Below are 17,950 nucleotides of genomic sequence, written 5' to 3' on the forward strand. Positions count from 1 at the left end.
TCCGACAAAGGGGTATTTCTCACTCTTATGATACAATCTTTGAGGGTAAGTTTTTGTGTTTCACTCCAGGAAGCAGGCTGAAGGAGCAGCCCCCGTGTGGACTAGTGCTGAGAAAACTTTGATAATAATCCAGGCTACTACAGTGGCTATTTGAGCTTTTGTTAAGGGTTCAACGTAGAAATGAAAATGTCTACAAGGTCTTCGGGCAGAAGGTTAATCATTTTTGTCTCTTCCCTTCCCTTGAAGCATCTCAAACAGTATGAGTCCTACAGTGAGTACAGCCTCAGAATGCTGTGCTCTGGGGGTGAGAAGGGGACCTCAGAGCTTGTGGATCCCTGGCAAGACCCCCCAGCTAGGACCTGGCCCTAACCCATCCCAGCTGTCACTCACAGTCTCCCCTCACCACTTGCTTTGAGAGCCTCAGGGTTCATCTCACCACATCCTGTGTGTCACAGATGCAGTTCCCTGTGCAGGAGATTTGCACACAGGTGGTTCCCCTGGTGAGTTCTCTCAGCATCACCAGCCGCGGGGGAAGGGGAGGCAGCGGGATGGGGCGGAGGCAGTGCAATTGCAGCAGGAACCTGCACAGATCCTGCAACGCTAGGAGAGCTCTGAAGCTCTCGTGGTCTTTCTGAGTGGCTGTGAGCGAGGTAGGCCAAGGGGACAGATATTCAGACTCTGCACGGACTGATCACAGTGGGGCAGGGGTGCCAGGAATGGGTGTGATGTTGAGCAAGGGAGCTCTCTTCATCCATGGGCAGCTCCTGCAGGAGGGCTCACCTAAGAGCTGTCAGCACCAACATCCCAGTGGCTGGGACATGAATACTTCAGTCCTGGAAAGGGGGCTGGGGATCTGAGAAAAGCATCGCAGCCCCGTCTACTCCAAGCACCCCTAGAAGTGCAGGACTCAGGGCTCCCAGCACTTCCCCATCCCCTGGATTCTCATCTCCATGCAGCTCTGAACACGCCCTTTTCTGTCCCCAACACCTACGCCCCACCAAACCCTGACTCTCCTACAGTGCTTTCAAATTCATGGCCTGCCAGCAGCACACTTCTGTATATTTGCAAATTCTTCTTTAATCCTTTCTTCCATCTTCTTGCTCTAAGTGAAGCCTAGCTCTTCCCGGAGGCCATTGCTTTCCCAGTAGACCTTTCAAAGGATGCTGTTTTCTTCCCACAGCTTCTATCCCCTGGGATGTGGAGGTGGCGTAGGCATCCTCCTTTTCCTTCCCCACACTGCCACTTCCAGACCTTGCAGGATGGAATGACTGATTGAATGGAAGCAGTACCCACTCATTTACTTGTTTTAGCATCTATTAAAAAAATGACCATCTTGGAGGTTGTAACTACTGTGCAGCTCAGGTGTTTGCAGGTGTTTAAAGTACACTTTTGAGCTAGCGTGGGAGAAAACCACAGGCCTAGGGGGTTTGCTAGGACCGTTGGCTCCTGCTGGAGGCCATCCCTTCTTCACTCCAGGATTCGGTTGTACCTTATATGCGTGCATGGCGACATCTCTCCTTGTACACCTTCAGATTTGAACTTGCATCACACCAGCAAAGTATTTCTAAGTAATCTAGGTCTTTTGGAAATTCTGGGGCCAAGAATCCTCAAAGACCTTCTGAAGAGTTTTGAAGAACTGGGCCCCTTCTTGACTGTCCTTTGCTCGGGACTGTGATCCCCTGAATTGGACTCGGACGGTCAAGGCAAAATGTGAGTGGTGGGAGCCTCACCGCTTCCTTACTTCTAACTGATGGCAAACCTTAAGCCACTTGGCTCAGCCCTGGAAATACGCACTGCAGCTTTGACAGAAACTCTGAGGTGGCGCCTGGTTTTTCAAGAAACCATGTCTTCTTGACAAGCCAGTTCTGTTCTGGATGTCTGGGACGGGTGAAGTGGCCGCCAGCATGTGGAGCAGCTGGGAGTCACCTGGTGGATGAAATCATTCATGGTCTCACCTTTGCCTCTGACCTGCTGAGAGCCCATGGGCAAGTTATTTCCTGCCGTGGACCTCTCTTCTCATCTGTAAGATAATGGGACTGGCTCAAGAGCATCTAATGCTCTTTCCCAGCTCCATCACTCCTGGAATGCTGTGGACTTTTTTCTTTTTCCAGTACCGGTTGTTCTTGCAGCTCTAAGTGAGCCCTGCACAGCTGCTCCCTTCTCTTGAGATAATATTTTCGTTGCAATCTTCCCCAGTCTCCACCCAAGTCCTGTGGTTTTTCTCTTTCGTATCATTGTTTTCTTATTCATATCTAAGCTGGGTTGGTTTACAAACGTTCTGAAAAAAATTGAAATCGACTCGGCATACATTTATTGTATGTAAATCTGAGCCACACACTGGGGACACAGACAGGAAAAGACAGGGCTCTGTCCCCCAGCCCCACAAAGCTGGGTAGAAATGACAGCGAGCTCCTTTCCTGAAGATTCCATCTTAAACACCCCAGGCACTCATCAACATTCCCTCTCTCTGCCATCCTGAGAATTTTATTTATGCATTTCCAAAAGGATATAAGGAAGTTAGCAGTAGTTATAAATACCAATGGTGGTATTTCATCTGTTCCTTTGACAAAAAGACAATATGTACCTTCTGTCTGGGATTAATGTGGTTGGGCTACTGCCATTTTGCAGAATTGTTATCTTACCGTGACAGTATTTTTAAACAATGGCCAAAACGCTAAGTAAATGCAGGATGTTCAAAATTCTGAGGACTCAGAGTTGGAAAGAAGGCATGCCCAGGGACCAGTGGACCAGCAGTGGTCTCTGAGAGGAAGGGAGGGAGAAGTCGACTTCGGTGACTTAAAAGGCACCATAACTCCCTCTAGGGGTGGTAGTTATTCAATTGCTTTGCTGACCTGCACTTCCCCTCCGAGAATAAACTCTATTTAGAACAAAGGAAATCTGTCTATTCCCAACTTTAGGAAAGAACTAGTGGGCTGGGAAATGACAAATTCCTAGGTGTCCACAGTGAGGTTTGCTCTGTGACCTGGGTAATAGGTTCAGAATATCCAGTTGTCACATACTTCACTGAAAGCACAAAAATGCTTCCAAGGAAGAACTTTCAGTGATTTTTGAATGGTCCTCACCTCTGTTCCTCTCCATTATCTTAAACATTAGACAATTAAGAACATTACACTTTACACATTTTATAGTTGCAGTTTGGTTGCAGTTACTCTTTTTTCTAGTAGTTTTATTGACTGATTATTAATTATTGTTGATATTTATTATTAATAAATGACTATCTAGAAAAATCATATTAACTTCACATAGGATTTGAAAAACACTAGAAAATGTGGTCGCTATTAAAGAATATTTAATTAGGAAAAAAAAAGCCATTTTAGGAAACATCTTTTCTATGTAACTTATCCCATCTATTTTTTTTTTTTTTGGAGTTAAGCCAGTATTTTTACTTATTTATTTATTGATTGATTGATTGATTGATTGATTGATTGCTGTGTTGGGTGTTCGTTTCTGTGCGAGGGCTTTCTCCAGTTGAGGCAAGCGGGGCCACTCTTCATCGCGCTGCGCGGGCCTTTCACTGTCGCGGCCTCTCTTGTTGCGGGGCCCAGGCTCCAGATGCGCAGGCTCAGTAGTTGTGGCTCACGGGCCCAGTTGCTCCGCGGCATATGGGATCCTCCCAGACCAGGGCGCGAACCCGCGTCCCCTGAATTGGCAGACAGACTCTCAACCACTGCGCCACCAGGGAAGCCCTATCCCATCTATTTTTACCACCAACTCCGAGCTCTCATTTCCTCTCCTTAATTGCTGGCTCTTTGAAAGCAGAACATCATTTTGCTCCCTTTCGTGTTCTTCCCAATTCCACATGCCTCGCACAAAGAAGAGTGTAATAAATGCTTGGTTTAGTGCCATGGATTTTAGAAAAGCCCTGTGATATAAGCAATTAAGCAAATCATTGACCTACCTGTCACTCAACAAGAGAGGTCAAGTGACTTGCCCATGGTCATACAGCCAACAAGTGGTAGGGCCTGGATTCAAACTCAGGCAGTTTGGTTTGAGTTCCCCCTATATAGTCAGGTGTATGAATTAGTATATACCCCTCCTTTGCCCCTCCCCATTCCCCCACTTTGTCTCCCTTCCCCTTGATAGCTCTGATGTTTACACTGATATCTAAACGTCCTGCATGTAACCCATTTACTGGGGGGGAGCAGATTTCATTGCTGGCTACTGACCTGGGGCATGTAGACTGGGTCGACACTAATGCTGGGCTCCCATTCACTGGCCAGAGCTATTGCATCAGGGGAGGGCAGTAAACCTGCAGGCCATGCTTGCTGAGGAATTTCTGGGAGAGAAGTGTCCTCTCTTCTGGAAAAACTTTTGAGTAACCACCTTCTTTCTCTGTCCTTAGATATGAATGGAAGTATAGCCCAGGCTGTTGTGAATGGACACCCAGCAGAACCAGAAGTGAAGCTGACAAGGGCAGACAGCTGCAGAAGTAAACCTGGTCCTGGATGACAAGGAGGAGGAGTAACTCTACCTTTAGGGTTCAGTCATGTAAGCCAGTGTATCTCTTTTTGATCGTTTAAGCCACTTTGAATGATTTTATTTGTTTTGTTTTGTTTTATTTTTTAGTCACTCAGTGGAAACTGTTCATGGCCATAATTTGGGAAGATAAGATTCTGTCTCTTTCTCAAAAGCTAACTGGTTAGAACTTTGACCAACTATAGTTGTTAAACTTGGAGAGAATTAATTAGATCTCAATATTTAAGAGCTATGTGATAACTGGTTCATGTTATATTTACAATTCTATATTCAAATAAAACCTAAATGTCACGTGCTTGAACACGAGTGTAAAAATACCAGGACCTGCTGTTGCTGTACTGCAGCTGAACCTAAACTATGCCTCCCTTAGGGAGAATCAGTACTTTTCTTTTAAGCCAAACTCAGATTCTTACATGTGCTTCCAAAAGACGAATAATAAATAGCCAAGGAAAATATTTTACAATTAGGGGAAAAAAATGCTACTTGTCTGTTATTAGAGTTGGAAAAATCATCCCTTAAGCTCCTCCTATAGAGGATCTTGTTTCTTCCCTAAAGTAAAGCCAATTAAATAACTTTTAGAGTGGAAGATTCGGATAGTTGGTGATTACAACGACAAATAATTCAAGGATAAAGACAAATAATCCAAAGATAAAATGAACATTTGAAGGAGAGTTTCTTTAAGATTTCAATGGTCCCAAACTTTAAACTTAGGGCAGAGCTTCTGTTAGTACTAAGAAAGCCTAGAGAACCAGGTATCTCCAGAATAATGGGAGGGCATGTTGATTCTTCTTGGTTAGGAAACACATAAGTCCCCCTTATTCCAAAGTCCCTGTTGTGCTTTCTTTTCTCTGACAGAATCAAAAGGCTTAATTCTTTCCTTTCCAGCTTGGAGAGAAGCCATTTTTCCTTTACCTCCTGGTACTCTATCCTGAGCAGTTCAATAGAATTATAAGATGCTCATTAAAGTTGGGAAGAAATAATCATTTCCTGCATCTGTTTTCTTTGTATCAGAAAGAGTAGAGGGTCCCAAGGTATCTAATTTAATGGACGCAGTATCCTGAGCATCCTGCATTTCAGTAACTTACTATAAGGAAGAATGGCTTGATTTTCAAGGTCCCTGGACTACATTGAGCTTGAGCTCTGGCTGTGAGCCACTTGCTTCTAAGAGACATAAATAACCACAATTGCCAGGAAGTATAGCAGGTAATGTCTACAATTGCCTGAATAAATTTAAATGAAATACAACTCGAGACTCCGACGACTTAGACTCCACTGAATACTGTGTTCTCTGTCAGCTGGCAAGATTTTAATTTATTTTATTATTACATTTTTATGATAAAATGTAACATAACTCATTCATTTGGTCTATTAATCCTCTCTCCTTCATAAAAATGGCATACATGATGATGACCTATATTAATGTAATTGTCTCCCATGTGTAGTATTATAGTGATAATCTATAAGTAGTATATAAGTTTGTAGAAATTAATGTATAAAGCATATAATTACAGAAAAAGATATAAATCTTTAAAGTTTTTTTTTTCCTGCTCATATATTGAATTAATATTTCAGCCATTTGAGCCACCTAGTGGTAATATCCATGAAACATGATTTTTTATATTGAAAAACGATGTGAAAGCTTTAACAGTTTTCAACTTACTAGGAATGAACTAAAGTGAATCATAACCATTATATATAACATTCAGATTTTTGAATTAATATTTATTTATTGGGAGAAGATTGAATATTGGAAAATAACTTATAAAAACATAATCTTTGCTTATTTTGTTTCTTCTACTAGAGGCCACATAGCCAAGAAAATGAAAATTATAAGAGATAGTAATTGATGAAGGGGAAGTTTTCAATACGTATAACAAAGAAATGGCTGTCAAACATTTAATGGAGTAAAATGACTAACACATTTTAGAACTGATTGTATTCAAATGTAACCTTAGATAAATGATGTTGGGTGTCCTCACGTTTTCCAAATCTGTCTTCCAGCCAGTCATCAGCCTTGTGTTTTCTTATTTTCAAAGAACAGAAGGGTAATCACCAAACTGCTCAGTGACCCATTAGAAATACTCCATACTCAGATTACACCGAGGTTAATTTCAGATTTCTTTTACTGGAACTATAGATCAAACTAAGTTCCGTGTTGACTCTGTTCTGGTGTAATAACCTCCAGGAGAGCTAAATCACTAAATACCGCTAACTTCACATGTTAGAATCCACATTCATCTTTGCCTTGTTAACTTTTTTTTTTAAATTTATTTATTTATCTATTTATGGGTGTGTTGAGTCTTCGTTTCTGTGCGAGGGCTTTCTCCACTTGTGGCAAGTGGGGGCCACTCTTCATCACGGTGCGCGGGCCTCTCATTATCACCGCCTCTTTTGTTGCGGAGCACAGGCTCCAGACGCGCAGGCTCAGTAATTGTGGCTCACGGGCCCAGTTGCTCCACAGCACGTGGGATCTTCCCAGACCAGGGTTCGAACCCGTGTTCACTGCATTGGCAGGCAGACTCCCAACCACTGCGCCACCAGGGAAGCCCCTACCTTGTTAACTTTTAAGGAGGTTTTCATTTTATTTGTTGATCCAAGAATGTCACATACTTTGGTTTCCTTCTTTCTTAAGTTGCCATGTGTCTCTAAAGAGGTTTTTTTTGAAATCAGAATTCGCACAAAGAAATGATAGATTTCTCCTCTTTGAATTCACCAAGCTTCCTACTTGGTAGGATTGCAAAACTGTCATACGAAACCAGCAGTGAAAATATTCTCTCTTTTTGGCAATCCTGCTTGTCTGAACTCTGACCTCCTCCCATCTCATCTGTGCTTTCATTAGGTGAGCAGAAGACAGGTAGTTTCACAAGTGATTCCCGGAAGGAAAGGTATCTAGGCAAGTTTAGAGGAGTGAAGAGTGTCAGCCTGGGAGTAGATGAGACCTTAACGAGTGATTGAGCAGAATAAAAATGAAATAGGCTTTAAAAGAGGAAACGCTTCCCTGATCTGTAAGGCACACAGACAGGTGTGCAGGGGAGCGAGGTAACTGAGGGGGGATTCTACAATGAGCATATGGTGGATGTCTATTATTTTGCCTTTTTTTTTTTTCTGGGAATACCATCTTTCTGGACAAATGTGTGGTCATGAGGTTGATGTGTTTCCTAGGGTGGCCAATCAGAGAAATTTCTTAGGCATTTTGAACTGAGGACCAGTGAGAATGCGTCTGAGAGCTCCTCTGGAGTGAATTGTAGGAGATGAGAAGTGTGGTGCTGCCTCCTGCTCTGTGGAGAAGGTCAGTCCAGGAGGGGAGAGGTGGGAGCCAAGCTGCAGAAAGGGGCAGAGACACCAGACAGAGAGCATGTCTGAGCCAAGCTTCTTGGAGCCAGTACACTTCTCCTTTTGCCTCAACTAGTTTGACTTGGGTTTCTGTCACTTGCAACCCAGATAATCCTGATTAATACAGAGCAGAAGCCACCTGCACACAGCCAAGTGGCTTGTTCAAGTGTCTTGGTGAATGGAACATGCTGAAGAGTGAGGGAAAAGAGTAGGATCAAGTAGGTAATGATCAGGAGAACCCGCCAAGACCCGGTGTTGACCAAGGCAGGATACGAGACCTCATGTAATAGCCATAGGCACTGAGAGAAGGTGTACCCATGTGGGTGTTTGAAGAAGTGCGGAAGGGTATGGAATTTTTATAGACCGCATGTTTCCTCAATATTCTTTTTCATCATTAAAATGTGTAGCAATACTTTGTGATGACTAACTTTTACCACTGGGAAGTACCAAGATACCTAATAAGACTTTCTAGGGTGGATCTGACACTGGCTGTATCAATATTGATACCCTATTTGAGTGAAACTATCAAATGTCCCCACCTCAGTCCCATCAGGTGACTCACCAATGCTCATCCTCATTCCCACTCTCACTCTTAGTTCATTAGATGAATTCAAATTTGAAAAATGTAATCTTCAGGAAATTACACAAATTCCAAAATGACCTTCAAAAACCCACGAAAGACTATAGAACAGTAAGTAAACCCATCCAGAGAATATGGGGGAGTAGGACTTTCCTTTGTTCTGGGTGCAATTTTTGTTTTGTTTTTTTTTTTTTTGACCGTGCCACGCAGCTTGTGGGATTTTAGTTCCCCAACCAGGGATCAAGCCCGTGCCCCCTGCAGTGGAATCATGGAGTTCTAACCCCTGGACTGCCAGGAGACTCCCTCTGGGTGCAGTTTCATTCTTTTTTTTATTAAAAAAAATTCTTTTTTAATTGAAGTATAGTTGATTTACAATGTTGTGTTAATTACTGCTGTACAGCAAAGTAATTCAGTTATACACACATATATATATTCTTTTTTTAAAATATTCTTTTCCATTATGGTTTATCATAGGACACTGAATATAGTTCTCTGTGCTATACAGTAGGACCTTGTTGCTTATCCATTCTATGTGTCAGAGCTCACATCTGTGAACCCCACCCTCCTACTCCATCCCTCCCCCACCCCCTCTCCCACCCCCTCCCCCTTGGCAACCACCAGTCTGTTCTCTATGTTCGTGATTCTGTGTCTGCTTCACAGATAGGTTCATCTGTGTCACATTTTAGATGCCACATGTAAGTGATATCATATGGTATGTGTCTTTGGGTGCAGTTTCAGTGTGGAGCGGTAGACATCTGTAAAGCTAGGGTCTGCTTGTGGTCAATTTGGTCTTGATTCTCATTCTCCACAGGCTCTTTGAATGAACTTATCTACTCTCACAATTTTAGCTCCCACCATTGTGCTAAGGGGTCCCAAATTTATGTCTCTAGTATTGAATTTTTTCTTGAATTCAGTATCTAATTGTATATTGAACATTTCTTCTTAAAAGTCCTGTGGAAACCTCAACGTCAGTGCATCTAACAATTAAACTCTTCCTGAATTCTTCGTATTCCCTGGGTCAGAGAGCGGTCTCACAATCTACCTGGTTGCTCAGCCAGAAACCTGTGAACCATCAGTGACTCCTTCATTTTCTGACCTCCCCACATCTTATCAGTCTCCATGATTGTTCCATGCTATCTATTTATTATTTCTAGTGGGGCTTATTTTAACAGCCTCTTAACTTTTCTCCCAGCCTTGAGTTATCCAGCACTGAATATCATCCTCCTTTCTGGGGCTAGCTTTCGAAATTGAGGAATCTCAGAATGTTTAAAAAAACCTCTCATTACTTCCCTTGCCAAAGAACTGTAAGTTCTTCTGTATGGCTTTCTTTCCCTCCAACATGACCTTTAGCTGGTCCCTTCCTACCTCTCTACTTTCCAGCCACGTGAATTGCTCCCTGAATGAGCTGTGCTCCTTTTTGCCTCGGTGCACACACAGCTCCTTCTGTGAATACCGTCCCCATCGTTCTCGCCTGCACAGTTTCACATTTAAGCTTTTTTGGCCATGCGGGATCTTAGTTCCCTGATCAGGGATCAAACCTGCACCCCCTACAGTGGAAGCTCGGAGTCTTAACCACTGGACCACCAGGGAAGTCCCAGGTACTCTGTCCTTGAGAAAGCCTTTCCTAACCTTCCTACTCTGTGCTTCTATGTCTTCCCAAATGTGCTGTCAGCTCCTTGAAGCTAAAACCAGCACCTGGATACTGAATGAATAAACAAAGAGAGTCTTTTAGTCAACGCATCCGTTCAAAGATGAATAAAACCATGCACCATTTATTCATTACCCTGTGGAGTTTACACGCTGGGCAGCCTCAATTCTGAAACAATAAGAAAAACGAACATGGCAGTGCTATATTAGTGTTGATAAAAGACACTGCAAAGGAGGAGCCATTATCTGCCCGCTTGTAGCAGAACAGATTGGTGGGTGAGAGAAATGAAAGATGGTAACAGAAACTGACATAAGCTAGGGTGGGAGCGAGGCAGTCATTTCATTCTGATAGAGTGATTCCTGGGTGGAGACTCTGCTCTGTTGTGAACTTTTAAGCAGCTGTAACAAACACCGGCAGATGTCTAAATGGGCAACTTTAAAAGCCTTTGATTGTCCAAAAAAGACTGGAAAAGGATTTTCCAGACCCAAGAGGGAAGGGATCTTATGAGGACTCAAATGGAAGAGTGGATACAATTTGGATTTTTATGCACTCAACTCAAAGTAGTTGGCCAGGTGCCTGTTTTCAGTCTGTTTCCTGTTTTTGTCTCTATTTAGGCTGTTTCTCTCTTGATAACAGTTAGCAATTAGCTATCAAAACAGCATTTGCCTTTCTGTGTAGGTCAACTAAATTAATCTCAGGATCTCTGTCTCTTTCCTCTTGGGACCCTGACCCAGCTGAATTAGCTGCTGGAGATACCCTGGTCATTATTCTCCACAAAGGGGAGCTAGAGACACACTCAAGGGACATAAAAAGGGATCCAGCATACTGGTCAAATCAGAAAATTTCAGCAACATTTATTTAGTACCAACTCAGAAGTTGCTCCAGAATTTCTACGACAAAGGGAATTAGGGGCAGAATTCATTTGAAAACGGGAGTGAGTAGGGGTTGATGGAGATATGGAGATGATGGAATGGTCGGGTGAGGCTAAATCCCTCCTAAGCTCCATGAGCCCCGTTCTTGTGTTGCCATGGTAACTATTTTCTTACTACATTGTGCTGGTCATAGTGGGAGATGGGGGGAAAAAAACGCAACTAGATTAAAATGAACCCTGCCCTCGAGAAAATCAGAGTTTGGCCAGGGCAGATAGAAAAACTAACAGGTTTAAGAGTCTATTAATCAACCTAGAACAATTTTCTGAAGACAGCTGAAGTACAGGAAATCCCTACTGTAACTTGATAAATGAGGGTACCAAAGTTCCGATAGTGTAAATATGGAATCAACAGGATTGTGAGATAAATCAAGTAACGAGGGGAGCCTCTGCAGCTGGTGGACCACGCCATTTAAATTCTTCCTGGTCCCACATGCAATTTGGTGCCACTCTGGTTAAATATCAGTGAGGAAGATTCTGGGTCTTGGGTCTGGCTGGACTTTCAGGACAGCAGCAGGGATTCCAGAAATCTCTAGGTCACTTGATGCCCATTTCTTCAGCCCAGTGTGAGGGAGATTGGCCTGACAGATTATCGGGGATGTGGCGATGCTACCTTTGTACCCCTATTTTCTGTGACACAGTTTCTCCGCCCAGTCTTGCCCCTCATCGCATGTGTCTCCCCTCCAGAAGATGAGAACTTTGCCTGCCCTGCCCCACTCCAAAAGCAAGGCTGAACACAGATGAAGACACTTGCCAATGTCCAACTGCATTATATCTGAATTTACATTATCATGGGATTTTTATGTATTGATGTTCTCTTTGAGTTGAAAGAAATCAGAGTACTGGCCTGAGGAGAAAGAAATAAGATATAATTATTGTACAACGTGGATATGTGTGAATAATAATAACTAAGGATTATTGAATCTTTACTATATCCCAGGCATTGTTCTGAACAATTAATTTGCGTTATCTTATTTATTCCTCAGAGAGGCCCAGTGAAGCCTGTACTATTATTATCTCCATTTTAGAAATGTGGAAATTTAGGTATAGAAAGATAAAGTAATTTGCCCCAAAGCACGTAGCTACCAAGTGACAAGTCTGGAGTTATAAACTCAGCCAGTCTTACTCTGGAGACCATTTTTTAACCACAATGTTATTTTGCAATGAAAGAGTATAGGTTGCCATTTTTTGGTTTTGTTTTAAAATTGCTCAGATTCACAGCTGGACCATAATAATTAAAATCTCAGTAGCTAGCTTTGTTATAAGTGAAAAGAATTTCATTAGGGTAAGAAAACCCTGCAAACACTTAGAATTTTGATTTCTCTTTCCAAAGAAATTCTGATTTGATTTTTACTCCTAGCTTTTTTTTTTCTTTTTTGGTCACGCCATGCAGCATATGGGATCTTAGCTCCCTGACCAGGGATCAAACCTGCGCCGCCTGCATTGGGAGCACAAGTCTTAACCACTGGACCACCAGGAAGTCCCTCTATTCCTAGCTTCTTATCTTTTCCCAGAAGCATTTTGCAACCTTACTTGTTTTTTCTTTCCCTAGAATTTTCACTTTTTCTCTCTCTTAATTTCTTCCTCTTTCCATTTAAATATGCCCATGTCTGTTGCATCCTGGGGAAAAATCCACAGAATAATCTACTGGTGGCTGTACCTATTTTCTCTAGTTTTTTTTTTAAAGACCTAAGTCTCCCTTCCTTTCCCACTTCTACTCCATTCCCTCAGGTTTATCTCTTGAAGACCCAGGTAATCTCTTTGTGAAGTTAGAAGGCACTTGTCATTTTCATTGCTTCTGGCTCTTTTATCTTCCCTAATACCATGAAATCCAGCTCTTCTGCTTCTTTTTTCCTATTCTTTTTTTCATCTCTCATCATCCTCCTACCTACTTTACATTTCTCCAAAGCTTATTTTTCCGAACTTGGCTGTTCTTTTGATGTGTTCTTCCCTTTGGAAAGGTCATTCATTTTCAAAGTTTATCTGTCTATACCTTAGTAATTTCCTCTTACCCAAATGTCAGTATTTATTTCCAAGTGCTTCCTGTAAATTTCCATTTAAGTATTCTATTGTCACCATTAAGCTCAAAGTGTATAAGGTTTAGTTCATAATCAATATTCCCTATGTGAGTTCTTGTGATAATAATGGAAAATGCTTAAGCAGCATGTACACGAAGCCTGGCACCATGCTAAGCACTTTTTATGTATTAACTCATTTAGTCCTTAAAGGAATTATTATCCTATTTTACAGATGAAGGAACTCGGGCCTAGAGATGTGAAGCCATATGCCCCCGGTTGACATCACACAGCTACAAAGTAGAGGAACCAAGGTTCACCCAGGCAGTGTTGTTCTAAGAGCCTTTACCCCTAACCACTGCTCTATATTTCTATGCTATGTTTTCCAAGTCCCCACACTCAAAAGTGTATTCAACAGCCTTCTTTTTTTCTTCCAGCCCAATTCATGACTTCTTTACTTTTCTTTCCAAATGTTTTTGGTGTTTACATCCGTTAGGGTCTGCAGAGACACAAATGGCCCATTCAAAAAAAAAAGACACGGAGATAAAATTAAAGAAACCATAAAGGGATGGGAAAGCTCCCAGGTGCTAATACCATTAGGGTGCTCTTATCACCCCTAGTCTTGAAGAGGAGTAAACAATGTTATGGGAGTCCAGAGAGAGCTGTATCTAATGAAGTGGGACCACCCACCAGTTCCTAGAGGAATGCAACCATTGCTAAACTCTCATGAGGAATGGGATGGGGTGGGATGGTGTGTGGGGAGAATAAATACCCCAACTTTTTCCTCCTTGTGGCTTCCAGTTTCCCACTTGTGCTTCATTACCTCATGCCTGGATCATTATTGCTGTGCCCTGAGTGACCTGTCTTCATTCCTGTCCCTTCTATCCTGCTGTCCTGTCAGCAGACCGCTCTCTCTAAGATGCCCCTCCATCTTTCTTCTCATCACCTTCAAAGGCTTGTCATTGCTCTTCAGCCCAGTGTTGACAATCCTCCAAATCCTGAGTCTATTCCCTTTTTCAAATGTTATCTTCTGCAACTCTCCTAGCCCTGGGCTCCACTTGGCCTCCTCATTGCTGTCCTCCTTTCTGCAAACATTCCATTCTCATACCTGCATCAAATGCTATAGCTCATATCCCTCCATATGCTGGAAATACCTTTGGTCTTCTATCCAAATGCTGTATGTCTTTCAAGGCCCATCCCGTCTGGAAAGACTTCTCTGACCACTCCTACATACATGGGCCCCTCTGTCTTCCCAAGTTTATGATGAATTGTGGGTAACACCTTACCAATCAGGTCTTCATTGTTTCTATTGGTTTCATAAACATGTCCCTTGTCTCCCCTAAATGAGGGTGAGGATTCCAAGGGTGTGGTTGATGGTTTGTTGGTGTGATGCTCATTTTCGAAGGTGTAATAGTTTGAAGGGGTACAATTAAAGCAGTGGGGGTCGGGGGGGGGGGACAGTTAACATGCCAATTAAAAGTGATCTATGGTCTAAGTCCCTTACTGTAAAATCAAGGCAACCCCACCCTTCAATTTCCTCCCTCTCCTGGCCAAGTCCCAGGTGCTCTCCTTTGTTGCCAGAAGCACTTCAGATCAAGCGCCCAAGGTCATCTCCACTGCGCTCCACCTTTGCTACTGTAGGCTGCAGGTTGAGATTGATCGGTGTTTTGTAGGCATCTTTCAACTTTCATTTCTGTGTGGGGATTGTTCATTTCTCTGTGGTTGGTGTTCTTCTCACTGTTTGTCGTGTAAGCCATCCTATTTGCCAAGAGTTGCCTTTTGGAATGAGATTATTTGGTTCACATCTCTGGAGAATTCTAGTCTACTGACCCCTAGCTAGTGTTTCTGGCTGAAGTTGATCCATGTCAACTCTTCCCTCGTGTAGGGCAATGCCTGGGAGATGACCTTCTTTTCTCTTCTTTGCTCAAGAATCTTGGTGCTGAAGGTTCTGTGAGCTCTGCCCAGCTGAGAACCCTTTATGGAACCCTCTGTAACATGCTTGCACAGACCTGAGCTCCCCTGGCCAGCACGACAACTTGTTCTCACAGGATGCTTCCCATCTGTCATCTACTCTGAGGTCTACAAGTTGATTTTTTCTCCTTCCTTTACCCAATCTCATACTTTAAGACTCTAGAGTCTCCTTTACTGATACTAAGAAGGCTTGAAACTTGACTTTTTGACAGTTAAGTAGAGTCAGGATGAGCTACTGAACATAAATGGACTTATTCCATTGATAATTTGGATGGTTTCTCTGGCCTTATGTCTCGAAGCCTTTTTCATCTTTTTGTATTTTTCTACCCTGTCTTTTTCAATGAGTGTTTTTTTATTTTTATTTTTTGAATTTTATTTTATTTTTTATACAGCAGGTTCTTATTAGTTATCTATTTTATACATATTAGTGTATATACGTCAATTCCAATCTCCCAATTCATCCCACCACCACTACCACCCCCCCCACCACTTTCCCCCCTTGGTGTCCATAAGTTTGTTCTCTACATCAATGAGTGTTTCTTAAGATGACAGGTTTGCCAAGAGCTTAATCTGAACTGGAGGAATTTACAAAACCAATCCTTAGAAAGGCCAAAGGATTTCAGAGGGAGGGAGAATTTGCATAGTGAAATCTATTATAATGGCTATCTTGGGGTCTCCTGAATTAAGTATGCACAGTTTAAAAAAATAATAATTCTCTGTGCCCATTAATTCTGGAGCAAAGAAATGTAACACTCATCCTTTTCTAGGCTACTGTAGTTTGTAATTGATGAAGTGTACTCTTCTCCAAATCAGCAGCATTTAGTTATCTAGATGTTTCCCTCTATCAAGTAAAAGCTATGTGGCTTTTTTAGAGATGACTGCAGAAATGAAAAACATCACCAGACTAGGTAAATCAAGACAGGGAATGGAGGGAAAAAAAACCATTTAAAAAAGCAATTGGGACTTCCCTGGCGGTCCAGTGGTTAAGACTTCGCCTTCCAATGCAGGGGGTGCGGGTTTGATCCCTGGTCGGGGAGCTAAGATCCCACATGCCTTGCAGCCAAAAAACCAAAACATAAAACAGAACAAATTCAATAAAGACTTTAAAAATGGTCCACATGAAAAAAAAAATCTTAAAAAAAAAAAAAGCAATTGAGTTCATACAAGAACTTTCCTACTAAAGATTTTGACATCATGAAGGAACGTATTTATCTGTCTATCTCAACTGTTGTAAAATTGTATGATGTGAAAGAGGAAGGCAGAGCTAGATGAGAACAGAGAAGGGGGCTGGGGAAATTTCCTTTGACAAACCCAAAGACCTTCTTTTGTTGAAATGGAAAAGAAAAAAAACCAGAAGTTGAACTTGGTGGGTTTGAGGGCTTGCAAATGCAACCAGCTGAAACTTTGTAATCATTTAGCATAAAACTCATTTTTAATCTCATAAACTTAATTTTTCCCCTAGCATATGTGATGCATAAAAAGGAAATAAAACTTTAGTAAATTGAGCCTTACTTGTGCTTTATAAAAAAGAAATTCAATTGCTCTAATGGCAGCTGCAGCTGGCTTTCAGCTTCGAACAACCAGTGTAAATCTAGTTTTTAGTGCTTGATTTAGTAAACACTCAGCTGCAAACAGGCTTCGAAAACAACTCTGAATGCAGGGTTTTCCATAAAGGCAGTTACGTAACCTCTGTGTATTATGCCTTTAAAATATGTGAAGAATAGCAGAATCCCTGATTGAGATACCTTACAATTATCCGTTACTCTATATTTATTATTATTTTTTAAAAAATTAATTGATTGATTTATTTATTTTTGGCTGCATCATGTCTTTGTTGCTGCACGCGGGCTTTCTCTAGTTGTGGCGAGCGGGGGCTACTCTTCCTTGCGGTGCACAGGCTTCTCTTGTTGCAGAGTATGGGCTCTAGGCGTGCGGGCTTCAGTAGTTGCAGCATGCAGGCTCAGTAGTTGTGGCTTGCGGGCTCTAGAGCGCAGACTCAGCAGTTGTGGCTCACGGGCTTAGTTGCTCCGCGGCATGCGGGATCTTCACGGACCAGGGCTTGAACCCGTGTCCCCTGCATTGGCAGGCGGATTCTTAACCACTGCGCCACCAGGGAAGCCCTACTCTATATTTAAATTTGCATGCACTTTGCTACTCACTATACATAGACTGGCACAAATGTATTCTCATAAGCCATAAATTTAAATGTATGTGTAATACTCATTAAAATTTTAAAAAGGTAGAGTACTAATATCCATCTCAGAAGCCAGAGTTGAGTTTGACGTGTATCTCCAAGTGGTCGTCACAGCTTGTTTTTGGTTCTGTCCTTTTCTGAGCTTTATCATGCGCCCCATACATTGAGGAGCTACAAGAAATCCTTGTTCATATTCTGTTTAGCAGAGACTGCACGTGCTCAGCTTGCAATTTTTGCTAAAAATAGGGAGAAAAATCTTGTTCCTGATGAACAAGATGAAACGTCCAACTGATTTTAAATTGACACACAAATAACTTATGATTTGAATGCCAGTTTATCCTAAATGCTTCTCAGTGACCTGAACTGCACAGGGAAATTTTGGGTTTTGATTGTTGTCGTTTTTTTCAATCACTCTATATAGTCACAAAATGAGAGTTGGCCCCTTATGATGTTCCTGCTAAAGGAATCTTTTAAAATAATTCTGGCTAGGATGGCCAAGGTTAACCCCGGGAACAATATGGAATTAGGATAAATCCGTGCCTCTTTCTTCCTCTCTTAACCATCTTCCAGTAGCTCAGGCTTATTTTCAGCTGACTGCCAACCAGTCCTGCCGAAGGATAAGTAGTAAGGTACTTACTCTCTTTTTCAGGGACATTTCCAATTTTAGAAGAGAACCTTGAATGTGGAAAAGTCCTAAGACCCCAAATTTGTGCTGTTTGCAGGGCAAGTTCTGGGGTTGATCTCCTGAGCAGAGGGCAATTTTTTCTTAGGCCAGGTCTGGACG

The sequence above is a fragment of the Eschrichtius robustus genome, chromosome 1 (assembly GCF_028021215.1).
Source record: "Eschrichtius robustus isolate mEscRob2 chromosome 1, mEscRob2.pri, whole genome shotgun sequence".
Taxonomy (NCBI): domain Eukaryota; kingdom Metazoa; phylum Chordata; class Mammalia; order Artiodactyla; family Eschrichtiidae; genus Eschrichtius; species Eschrichtius robustus.